The sequence below is a fragment of the Hemitrygon akajei genome, chromosome 17 (assembly GCF_048418815.1).
Source record: "Hemitrygon akajei chromosome 17, sHemAka1.3, whole genome shotgun sequence".
Lineage (NCBI taxonomy): Eukaryota > Metazoa > Chordata > Chondrichthyes > Myliobatiformes > Dasyatidae > Hemitrygon > Hemitrygon akajei.
This window is the reverse complement of record NC_133140.1, coordinates 10,412,476-10,423,188: the sequence shown is the minus strand read 5'-3', so window position 1 is coordinate 10,423,188 and position 10,713 is coordinate 10,412,476.

Below are 10,713 nucleotides of genomic sequence, written 5' to 3'. Positions count from 1 at the left end.
CCCTCCTGGTGGATGCTCCGGAAGACCACGAAGAGGAGTCACGCTTACTCAGTGAGGCCCGAACTGCAGAAACCATTGGCTGTGTGCTTAAGCAGGGTGATAGTAATTGTCAGGAGCACCTTGGAGAGCGAGGTCACCCTCAGGCGGGGGTTGCTGACGGCACAGCTTTTCCCAGTGGCCATAGCGTTGTTTCCCAGTCGGAAAACCAGGACAGAGGCAAACTCCTGGATCAGGAAAGTTGACAGCCAAGTCCTTCAACTTTGGTGACTCCTCATTACCTGAGGGTTGGAAAAGGGTACTGACAGAGAAGATGTTAAAGCTTGAAGATTCTTTTCTACAGATGAGTTTGATGTGAGTTATTCCAAGAGTACTCAGCACTTGCCGGTAGTGATAGATGATACCCCTTTCAGAGAAAGGTCTCAATAGTTATCACCAGCAGAGGTGGTAAACATTTGACATCACCTGCTGAAGCCGAAGGAAGCTGGGATCATCACTGAGTCATAGAGTCCCTATACATCACCCATAGTGGTGGTGAGGAAGAAGAATGGGAAGGTATGAACGTGCATTGACTATCGGACACTAAACTGACACACAGTCCCCGACCAGAATACTGTTCCACTGATGGAAGACACACTGAGTGGAGTGAAATGGTTCAGTGTGCTGGACCTGAGGAGTGGATATTATCAGATACCCATGAGTGAGGCCGACAAAGAGAAGACAGATAGAGGTGGTGACCACGTGGCCGAGGCCCAAGAGTGCGAGTGCTCTCTGCTCGTTCCTTGGGTTCTGTGGTACTACCAGAGGTTCATGAAGGACTACTCCAAAGTGAATCACCCTTTGAATCAGCGTCTGTGCTGCCACCCTCTCTTGGAGAAGAAAGGGAGGAGGACTAAAGGAGAGGAGGGGAAAGTGTATCTTAGCCCTTCAGAACCTTCCAGAGCAAGCTGGGATACAAAATGTGAAAAGACCTTCCAGTCACTGAAGGGGCTGCTGATAAAAGCACCTGAATTGCAAACCCCCAGTTGCCATATGTACTGCACACTAACACCAGCTGAGAGGGTTTCGGGGGCATTCTATGTCAGGATCAGGGCACAGGGTTGAGACCTGCTGCGTTTGTCAGCTGGAGTTTGTCACTCTCTGAGCGAAACTACCCCTCGCACAAATTGGAGTTTCTGGCATTGAAATGAGTTGTGGTGGATCAAGTGTAAATGAGATAAGGGAGCAACCCTCGTAAGCAGGCTCTTCCACTGTATACATCAATGGCATGATTTACGGTACTCTTTGACCTCTCGCTTTATTCGGGGCCAGTAGAACTGATCTGGTACCAATGCAGAGGTCTTGTCAAACCCCAGATGACCTAAATCATCCTGAAGTGACTTCACACAGAAGTGTGGACAGACTCCGTGGAGGGCAGGCTAGTTTCTTTCATGAGCTGAGCTGTGTACACAACTCTCTACAGTTTCTTCTAGTCAGGGGCAGAGCAATTGCCATACCAAGCTGTGATAGGATGCTTTCTGTGCTGCATTGATACAATTTGGTGAGAGTCAATGGGAATATGCCACATTTCTTTAGCCTCCTGAGAAAGTAGGGGCACTAGTGAACTTTTTTGGCCATGTGTCTACATGGATGGATCAGGACAGCTATGCCTGCTACGTAGAACAGTCCAGGTTCCAAGCCTACACTGGGAGCCGCCCCTCGCTTTTCCTGTGGTACATCAACGACCGCATTGGTGCTGCTTCCTGCACCCAAGCGGAGTTGGTTATCCACTTTGCCTCCAACCTCTGTCTCTATCTCAGGAGACAGCTTATCTACTGACGACTATTATAAACCCATGGACTCTCACAGCTACTTAGACTACACCTCTTCCCACCCTGTTACTTGCAAAAACACCATCCCCTTCACTCAATGCCTCGGGTGAGGTGCCCCTTCAGCTGTGAGTCTATTGGGGTCATATACAGTGCTTGGTGCTTGCAGTGCAGTCTCCTGTATATTGCTGAGACCTGACGTAGATGTGGAGACTGCTTCATCAAGCACCAAGCCCACCAGAAAAAGTGGGATCTCCCAGTGGCCACCCATTTGAATAGCACTTCCCGCTCTGACGTGTCTATCCACAACTTCCGCTACTGTTGCAATGAGGCCACACTCAGGTTGGAGGAACAAACAGGCAGACAGACATACTTTATTGATCCCGAGGGAAATTGGGTTTCGTTACAGTCGCACCAACCAAGAATAGTGAAGAAATATAGCAATATAAAACCATAAATAATTAAATAATAATAAGTAAATAATGCCAAGTGGAAATAAGTCCAGGACCAGCCTATTGGATCAGGGTGTCTGACACTCCGAGGGAGGTGTTGTAAAGTTTGATGGCCACAGGCAGGAACGACTTCCTATGACGCTCAGTATTGCATCTCGGTGGAATGAGTCTCTGGCTGAATGTACTCCTGTGCCTAACCAGTACATTATGGAGTGGATGGGAGTCATTGTCCAAGATGGCATGCAACTTGGACAGCATTCTCTTTTCAGACACCACCATCAGAGAGTCCAGTTCCACCCCCACAACATCACTGGCCTTACGAACGAGTTTGTTGATTCTGTTGGTGACTGCTACCCTCAGCCTGTTGCCCCAGCACACAACAGCAAACATGATAGCACTGGCCACCACAGACTGACAGAACATCCTCAGCATCGTCCAGCAGATGTTAAAGGACCTCAGTCTCCTCAGGAAATAGAGACGGCTCTGACCCTTCTTGTAGACAGCCTCAGCGTTCTTTGACCAGTCCAGTTTATTGTCAATTCGTATCCCCAGGTATTTGTAATCCTCCACCATGTCCACACTGACCCTTGGATGGAAACAGGGGTCACCGGTGCCTTAGCCCTCCTCAGGTCCACCACCAGCTCCTTAGTCTTACACCTATATTCTGTCTGCGTAGCCTCAAACTTGATGGCATGAACATTGATTTCTCAAACTTCCAGTAATGCCCCCCCTCACTATTCCCTATCCCCTTTTCCCTCTGTCATCTTACCTCCTTGACCCCCCCCCCCATCGCCTCCCTCTGGTGCTCCTCCCCTTTTTCTTTCTTCCATGGCCTTCAGTCTTCTCCTGTTAGATTCCACCTTCTCCACCCGGTATCTCTGTCGCCAATCAACTTCCGAGCTCTTTACTTCAGCTCTTCCCTTCCGTTTTCACCTGTCACCAGGTGTTTCTCTCTCCCCATCCCCCACCTTTTAAACCTGCTCCTCAGCATCCTGATGAAGGGTTTTGGTCCAAAACGTCAACCGTACTCTTTTCCATCACTGCTGCCTGGCCTACTGAGTTCCTCCAGCATTTTGTGAGTTCCTAGATCGGAGATGTTAACTGTTTTTCACTCTGCACAGATGCTGCCCGACTTGTTCAGTGGTTCCAGCAGTTTTGTGTTTTTTCTTTTTTCCCTTCCTGCTTGGCTGTGACAGGAAGTCACTTCACTGATCGTGACTGTGGGCTGATCGTGACTGTGGACTGTGGGCTGATCGTGACTGTGGGCTGTGGGCTGATCGTGACTGTGGGCTGATCGTGACTGTGGGCTGTGGGCTGATCGTGACTGTGGACTGTGGGCTGATCGTGACTGTGGACTGTGGGCTGATCGTGACTGTGGGCTGATCGTGACTGTGGGCTGTGGGCTGATCGTGACTGTGGACTGTGGGCTGATCGTGACTGTGGACTGTGGGCTGATCGTGACTGTGGGCTGTGGGCTGATCGTGACTGTGGACTGTGGGCTGATCGTGACTGTGGGCTGATCATGACTGTGGGCTGATCGTGACTGTGGACTGTGGGCTGATCGTGACTGTGGGCTGATCATGACTGTGGGCTGTGGGCTGTGGGCTGATCGTGACTGTGGGCTGTGGGCTGATCGTGACTGTGGGCTGATCATGACTGTGGGCTGTGGGCTGATCGTGACTGTGGACTGTGGGCTGATCGTGACTGTGGACTGTGGGCTGATCGTGACTGTGGGCTGATCATGACTGTGGGCTGATCGTGACTGTGGACTGTGGGCTGATCGTGACTGTGGGCTGTGGGCTGATCGTGACTGTGGACTGTGGACTGATCGTGACTGTGGGCTGATCGTGACTGTGGGCTGTGGGCTGATCGTGACTGTGGGCTGATCATGACTGTGGGCTGATCGTGACTGTGGACTGTGGGCTGATCGTGACTGTGGGCTGATCGTGACTGTGGACTGTGGGCTGATCGTGACTGTGGACTGTGGGCTGATCGTGACTGTGGGCTGATTGTGACTGTGGACTGTGGGCTGATTGTGACTGTGGGCTGTGGGCTGATCGTGACTGTGGGCTCATCATGACTGTGGGTTGATCGTGACTGTGGACTGTGGGCTGATCGTGACTGTGGACTGTGGGCTGATCGTGACTGTGGGCTGATCGTGACTGTGGGCTGTGGGCTGATCATGACTGGGCTGATCGTGACTGTGGACTGTGGGCTGATCGTGACTGTGGACTGATCGTGACTGTGGGCTGATCGTGACTGTGGGCTGTGGGCTGATCGTGACTGTGGACTGTGGGCTGATCATGACTGTGGGCTGTGGGCTGATCGTGACTGTGGACTGTGGGCTGATCGTGACTGTGGGCTGATCGTGACTGTGGGCTGTGGGCTGATCGTGACTGTGGACTGTGGGCTGATCGTGACTGTGGACTGTGGGCTGATCGTGACTGTGGGCTGATCATGACTGTGGGCTGATCGTGACTGTGGACTGTGGGCTGATCGTGACTGTGGGCTGTGGGCTGATCGTGACTGTGGGCTGATCATGACTGTGGGCTGTGGGCTGATCGTGACTGTGGACTGTGGGCTGATCGTGACTGTGGGCTGTGGGCTGATCGTGACTGTGGGCTGATCATGACTGTGGGCTGATCGTGACTGTGGACTGTGGGCTGATCGTGACTGTGGGCTGATCGTGACTGTGGACTGTGGGCTGATCGTGACTGTGGACTGTGGGCTGATCGTGACTGTGGGCTGATTGTGACTGTGGGCTGTGGGCTGATCGTGACTGTGGGCTCATCATGACTGTGGGCTGTGGGCTGATCGTGACTGTGGACTGTGGGTTGATCGTGACGGTGGGCTGATCGTGACTGTGGGCTGTGGGCTGATCGTGACTGTGGGCTGATCGTGACTGTGGGCTGTGGGCTGATCGTGACTGTGGACTGTGGGCTGATCGTGACTGTGGACTGTGGGCTGATCGTGACTGTGGGCTGATCGTGACTGTGGGCTGTGGGCTGATCGTGACTGGGCTGATCGTGACTGTGGACTGTGGGCTGATCGTGACTGTGGACTGATCGTGACTGTGGGCTGATCGTGACTGTGGGCTGTGGGCTGATCGTGACTGTGGACTGTGGGCTGATCATGACTGTGGGCTGTGGGTTGATCGTGACTGTGGGCTGTGGGCTGATAGTGACTGTGGACTGTGGGCTGATCGTGACTGTGGGCTGTGGGTTGATCGTGACTGTGGGCTGTGGGCTGATCGTGACTGTGGGCTGATCGTGACTGTGGGCTGTGGGCTGATCGTGACTGTGGACTGTGGGCTGATCGTGACTGTGGGCTGATCGTGTCTGTGGACTGTGGGCTGATCGTGACTGTGGGTTGATCGTGACTGTGGGCTGTGGGCTGATCGTGACTGTGAACTGTGGGCTGATCGTGACTGTGGGCTGATCGTGACTGTGAACTGTGGGCTGATCGTGACTGTGGGCTGATCGTGACTGTGGGCTGTGGACTGATCGTGACTGTGGGCTGATCGTGACTGTGGGCTGTGGGCTGATCGTGACTGTGGGCTGATCGTGTCTGTGGGGTGTGGGCTGATCGTGACTGTGGACTGTGGGCTGATCGTGACTGTGGGCTGATCATGACTGTGGGCTGATCGTGACTGTGGACTGTGGGCTGATCGTGACTGTGGGCTGTGGGCTGATCGTGACTGTGGGCTGATCATGACTGTGGGCTGATCGTGACTGTGGACTGTGGGCTGATCGTGACTGTGGGCTGATCATGACTGTGGGCTGATCGTGACTGTGGACTGTGGGCTGATCGTGACTGTGGGCTGATCGTGACTGTGGGTTGATCGTGACTGTGGGCTGTGGGCTGATCGTGACTGTGAACTGTGGGCTGATCGTGACTGTGGGCTGATCGTGACTGTGGGCTGTGGACTGATCGTGACTGTGGGCTGATCGTGACTGTGGGCTGTGGGCTGATCGTGACTGTGGACTGTGGGCTGATCATGACTGTGGGCTGATCGTGACTGGGCTGATCATGACTGTGGGCTGATCGTGACTGTGGGCTGATCGTGACTGTGGGCTGATCGTGACTGTGGGCTGATCGTGACTGTGGACTGTGGGCTGATCGTGACTGTGGGCTGTGGGCTGATCGTGACTGTGGACTGTGGGCTGATCGTGACTGTGGGCTGATCGTGACTGTGGGCTGTGGGCTGATCATGACTGTGGGCTGTGGGCTGATCGTGACTGTGGACTGTGGGCTGATCGTGACTGTGGACTGTGGGCTGATCGTGACTGTAGGCTGTGGGCTGATCGTGACTGTGGGCTGATCGTGACTGTGGGCTGTGGGCTGATCGTGACTGTGGACTGTGGGCTGATCGTGACTGTGGGCTGTGGGCTGATCGTGACTGTGGGCTGATCGTGACTGTGGGCTGTGGGCTGATCGTGACTGTGGGCTGTGGGCTGATCGTGACTGTGGGCTGATCGTGACTGTGGACTGTGGACTGATCGTGACTGTGGACTGTGGGCTGATCGTGACTGTGGGCTGATCGTGACTGTGGGCTGTGGGTTGATCGTGACGGTGGGCTGATCGTGACTGTGGGCTGTGGGCTGATCGTGACTGTGGGCTGATCGTGACTGTGGGCTGTGGGCTGATCGTGACTGTGGGCTGTGGGTTGATCGTGACTGTGGGCTGTGGGCTGATCGTGACTGTGGGCTGATCGTGACTGTGGACTGTGGGCTGATCGTGACTGTGGGCTGATCGTGACTGTGGACTGTGGGCTGATCGTGACTGTGGGCTGTTCGTGACTGTGGGCTGTGGGCTGATCGTGACTGTGGGCTGTGGGCTGATAGTGACTGTGGGCTGTGGGCTGATCGTGACTGTGGGCTGATCGTGACTGTGGGCTGTGGGCTGATCGTGACTGTGGACTGATCGTGACTGTGGGCTGATCGTGACTGTGGACTGTGGGCTGATCGTGACTGGGCTGATCGTGACTGTGGGCTGTGGGCTGATCGTGACTGTGGACTGTGGGCTGATCGTGACTGTGGGCTGTGGGCTGATCGTGACTGTGGGCTGATCGTGACTGTGGGCTGTGGGCTGATCGTGACTGTGGGCTGATCGTGACTGTGGACTGTGGGCTGATCGTGACTGTGGGCTGTGGGTTGATCGTGACTGTGGGCTGATCGTGACTGTCGGCTGTGGGCTGATCGTGACTGTGGGCTGTGGGCTGATCGTAACTGTGGGCTGATCGTGACTGTGGGCTGTGGGCTGATCGTGACTGTGGGCTGTGGGCTGATCGTGACTGTGGACTGATCGTGACTGTGGGCTGTGGGCTGATCGTGACTGTGGGCTGTGGGCTGATCGTGACTGTGGGCTGATCGTGACTGTGGGCTGATCGTGACTGTGGGCTGTGGGCTGATCGTGACTGTGGGCTGATCGTGACTGTGGACTGATCGTGACTGTGGGCTGATCGTAACTGTGGGCTGATCGTGACTGTGGACTGATCGTGACTGTGGGCTGTGGGCTGATCGTGACTGTGGACTGATCGTGACTGTGGACTGTGGGCTGATCGTGACTGTGGGCTGATCGTGACTGTCGGCTGTGGGCTGATCGTGACTGTGGGCTGATCGTGACTGTGGACTGTGGGCTGATCGTGACTGTGGGCTGTGGGCTGATCGTGACTGTGGACTGCGGGCTGATCGTGACTGTGGGCTGTGGGCTGATCGTGACTGTGGGCTGATCGTGACTGTGGGCTGTGGGCTGATCGTGACTGTGGGCTGTGGGTTGATCGTGACTGTGGGCTGATCGTGACTGTGGGCTGTGGGCTGATCGTGACTGTGGGCTGATCGTGACTGTGGGCTGTGGGCTGATCGTGACTGTGGGCTGATCGTGACTGTGGGCTGTGGGTTGATCGTGACTGTGGGCTGTGGGCTGATCGTGACTGTGGGCTGATCATGACTGTGGGCTGTGGGCTGATCGTGACTGTGGACTGTGGGCTGATCGTGACTGTAGGCTGTGGGCTGATCGTGACTGTGGACTGATCGTGACTGTGGACTGTGGGCTGATCGTGACTGTGGACTGTGGGCTGATCGTGACTGTGGACTGTGGGCTGATCGTGACTGTGGGCTGATCGTGACTGTGGACTGTGGGCTGATCGTGACTGTGGGCTGTGGGCTGATCGTGACTGTGGGCTGATCGTGACTGTGGACTGTGGGCTGATCGTGACTAGACTGATCGTGACTGTGGGCTGTGGGTTGATCGTGACTGTGGGCTGATCGTGACTGTGGGCTGTGGGCTGATAGTGACTGTGGGCTGATCGTGACTGTGGGCTGTGGGCTGATCGTGACTGTGGGCTGTGGGCTGATCGTGACTGTGGGCTGATCGTGACTGTGGGCTGTGGGCTGATCGTGACTGTGGGCTGATCGTGACTGTGGACTGTGGGCTGATCGTGACTGGGCTGATCGTGACTGTGGGCTGTGGGCTGATCGTGACTGTGGACTGTGGGCTGATCGTGACTGTGGGCTGTGGGCTGATGGTGACTGTGGGCTGATCGTGACTGTGGGCTGATCGTGACTGTGGACTGTGGGCTGATCGTGACTGTGGGCTGTGGGCTGATCGTAACTGTGAGCTGATCGTGACTGGGCTGTGGGCTGATCGTGTCTGTGGGCTGTGGGCTGATCGTGACTGTGGACTGATCGTGACTGTGGGCTGATCGTGACTGTGGGCTGATCATGACTGTGGGCTGTGGGCTGATCGTGACTGTGGGCTGTGGGCTGATCGTGACTGTGGGCTGATCGTGACTGTGGGCTGTGGGCTGATCGTGACTGTGGACTGTGGGCTGATTGTGACTGTGGACTGTGGACTGATCGTGACTGTGGGCTGATCGTGACTGTGGGCTGATCGTGACTGTGGGCTGTGGGCTGATCGTGACTGTGGACTGTGGGCTGATTGTGACTGTGGACTGTGGACTGATCGTGACTGTGGGCTGATCGTGACTGTGGGCTGTGGGCTGATCGTGACTGTGGGCTGTGGGCTGATCGTGACTGTGGGCTGTGGGCTGATCGTGACTGTGGGCTGATCGTGACTGTGGACTGATCGTGACTGTGGGCTGTGGGCTGATCGTGACTGTGGACTGATCGTGACTGTGGACTGATCGTGACTGTGGACTGTGGGCTGATCGTGACTGTGGGCTGATCGTGACTGTGGACTGTGGGCTGATCGTGACTGTGGGCTGTGGGCTTATCGTGACTGTGGGCTGTGGGCTGATCGTGACTGTGGACTGTGGGCTGATCGTGACTGTGGACTGATCGTGACTGTGGGCTGTGGGCTGATCGTGACTGTGGGCTGATCGTGACTGTGGACTGTGGGCTGATCGTGACTGTGGACTGTGGGCTGATCGTGACTGTGGGCTGTGGGCTGATCGTGACTGTGGGCTGTGGGTTGATCGTGACTGTGGGCTGATCGTGACTGTGGGCTGTGGGCTGATCGTGACTGTGGGCTGATCGTGACTGTGGACTGTGGGCTGATCGTGACTGTGGACTGATCGTGACTGTGGGCTGTGGGTTGATCGTGACTGTGGGCTGATCGTGACTGTGGACTGTGGGCTGATCGTGACTGTGGGCTGATCGTGACTGTGGACTGTGGGTTGATCGTGACTGTGGACTGTGGGCTGATCGTGACTGTGGGCTGTGGGCTGATCGTGACTGTGGGCTGTGGGTTGATCGTGACTGTGGGCTGATCATGACTGTGGGCTGTGGGCTGATCGTGACTGTGGGCTGATCGTGACTGTGGGCTGTGGGTTGATCGTGACTGTGGGCTGTGGGTTGATCGTGACTGTGGGCTGATCGTGACTGTGGACTGTGGGCTGATCGTGACTGTGGGCTGTGGGTTGATCGTGACTGTGGGCTGATCGTGACTGTGGGCTGTGGGCTGATCATGACTGTGGGCTGATCGTGACTGTGGGCTGTGGGCTGATCATGACTGTGGGCTGATCGTGACTGTGGGCTGATCATGACTGTGGGCTGATCGTGACTGTGGGCTGTGGGCTGATCATGACTGTGGGCTGATCGTGACTGTGGGCTGATCGTGACTGTGGGCTGTGGGCTGATCGTGACTGTGGGCTGTGGGTTGATCGTGACTGTGGACTGTGGACTGATCGTGACTGTGGGCTGATCATGACTGTGGGCTGATCGTGACTGTGGACTGTGGGCTGATCATGACTGTGGGCTGATCATGACTGTGGACTGTGGACTGATCGTGACTGTGGACTGTGGGCTGATCGTGACTGTGGGCTGTGGGCTGATCGTGACTGTGGACTGTGGGCTGATCGTGACTGTGGACTGTGGGCTGATCATGACTGTGGGCTGATCATGACTGTGGACTGTGGACTGATCGTGACTGTGGACTGTGGGCTGATCGTGACTGTGGGCTGTGGGCTGATCGTGACTGTGGGCTGTGGGCTGATC